Here is a 2,453-nt window from a genome sequence, read left to right on the forward strand (position 1 = left end):
CATACGCGCCTCTAATTGGCGGGCGTGCGAGTTCGCGATCTCCACGAATCGCGTGAGGTGCGTAGCGCCGCGGGTCCTGTGCCCCCGCGCGCGGTATTCAAATTATCGGCGACGTCCTTTCTGTCGGCGGTACCTCCAGGTGCGCTCCCGTGTTGGCACGCTCAGGTGGCTGGTCCTACGGGATTCATTCTCGTGAGGGGTCGTTCCTGGCGGCAGATCTCGTCTTTGGGGCGCCCTGTCGCGCTTCCGACTGCGGGGCGTAGAGTGGCCATTCCCTTCATCCTCGCCTTAGCTGGTTCGCACCGGAATCTGGAAGGAAGCTCGGCGGCTTAATTGTTCTCAATTTAAGGAGAGGAACGCGGACTAAAGATACGACCTGTGCATGCTGTTTCCTCGGTGGTGTCTTCTCCGCCCTCGTGGTCCTTGGGATCCTCTTCTCTTAGTATCGTTATGGCGTCGGTGAGACGGGTAATATCCTACAATGTTTCCGGGAGCTGCCGATACGGTATAACAAATATTCGAGATCGCTACGGAAACTAAAAATAATCATAAACGGTATTCGGTATTCGGGCGGCGGGAGCCTCGCAAATGTGATCCCGCGGCCCGCGCCACGCGTCCGCCTCCGAAAATCGGGAGGACACAAGACTACCGCCCGCGGTCGGGTCCGTAAATCCCTTGTGACGGACGGTCCAAAAAGGGACGTCACGTCACAATTTCTAATCATTATATTTTGTGTTTATAATATATTGGTCTATGTATCATCATAAATATACTTGTACTTTTTTTCTAAAATCTACATAGTATGAGCGAGACAACGCGCAATGGGCGAGAGCGTGTGCGAGCGTGCGTGGGAGCGAGAACGCGCGAGGGAGCGAGAACGCACGGGAGAGAGAACGCACGGGAGAGAGAGCGCGCTATAGGCGAAGGCATGCTATGCGTGAGAGGGAGAGCGCGAGAGAGACCGCGTGCGCGGGAGCGAGAGCGCGCTATGGGCGAGGGCGCGTGCGTGGGAGTGAGAACGGATATGTATGGCGGCAGCGTTGCGTGCGCGGGAAAGAGAACGCGCTATGTTTGAGTGCGGGAGAACGGGGGCGCGCAATCCCCCCCGCGAAAAATCCCCCCATATCATAAATTATCTCGGTAATGCGTGATGTTACCCCCCCCCCCCGCTCATATTCTCAAAGAGCCCGCCGCTAATTGTTTATGTAAACATATATGGCCTATGTTTAAACATACATGGTCCATGTTTATATAAACATCTCGGCGGTTACCTCCTGTGACATCATTCCCCCCGCGCAAATTCCCCTCGACCCTCACCACCCCTCGGAACTCCTGGGTTAGAACCGGCCTATTCCTCCTACTCTCGTCCTGCGTCCTTCCAAAATCGCAACCACAGCACAAGTACCGGGCGCCGCTGCTTCCGTGATCTCGCCGGGCCGGTGGGCCCACGTGGTACATCCTTCCACGCCCCTAATTGGCGGGCGTGCGAGCTCGCGATCTCCGCGAATCGCGTGAGGTGCGTAACGCCGCGGGTCTTGTGTTCCCGCGCGCGGCATTTAAATTATCGGCGACGTCCTTTTGTCGGCGGTACTTCCAGGTACGCTCCCGTTTTGGCACGCTCAGGTGGCTATCCTCCGGGACAAATTCTCGTGAGGGGCCGTTCCTGGCGGCAGATCTCATCCTTGGGGCGCCCTGTCGCGTTTCCGACTGCGGGGTCGCTCGTCCGATCTGGGGGCGTAGAGTGGCCATCCCCTTTATCCTCGCCTTAGCTGGTTCGCACCGGAATCTGGAAGGAAGCTCGGCAGCTTAATCGTTCTCAAATTACGGAAAGGAACGCGGACTAATATACGACCTGTACATGTGGTCTCCTTGGTGGTGCCTTCTCCGCCCTCGTGGTCCTCTTCTCGTGGCTGCTGCGACGTCAGTGAGACGGGTGAAATTTTACAAATTCTCCGATAGCCGCCGATTCGGTATAATTAACAATCGAGATTGCTACGGAAACTAAGAAAGTGATTAAGAACGGTATTCGGTATTCGGGCGGCGGGAGCCACGCAAATGTGGTCCCGCGGCCCGCGCCACGCGTCCGCCTCCGAAAATCGGGAGGACGCAGGACTCAAAACTACCGCCCGCGATCGAGTCCGTAGATCCCTTGTGACAGACGGTCCAAAAAGGGACGTCACGTCACAATATATAGGGGAGTATAGCGTAATTTGGTCACCTTTTTTTTAAACGACTCTAAAACTCGTATTTTTTCGAATTTCATGAAACCAAATAAACCGTTGGAAAGATAAAAACCTAGCGCAACTTCTTCTCGAATATACCTACCTTCTATCTCATTGCAAAAAAAAATATGATCATTTTCCCGAAACACAAAAAATCGAGATTTTTTTTCATAGCGTAATTTGGTCAACCGTATAAATCCTAAGAAATCTTAAAAAATAAATCATAACATA

Source organism: Wasmannia auropunctata, unplaced genomic scaffold, assembly GCF_000956235.1.
Source record: "Wasmannia auropunctata unplaced genomic scaffold, wasmannia.A_1.0 LD336088.1, whole genome shotgun sequence".
Classification (NCBI taxonomy): Eukaryota; Metazoa; Arthropoda; class Insecta; order Hymenoptera; family Formicidae; genus Wasmannia; species Wasmannia auropunctata.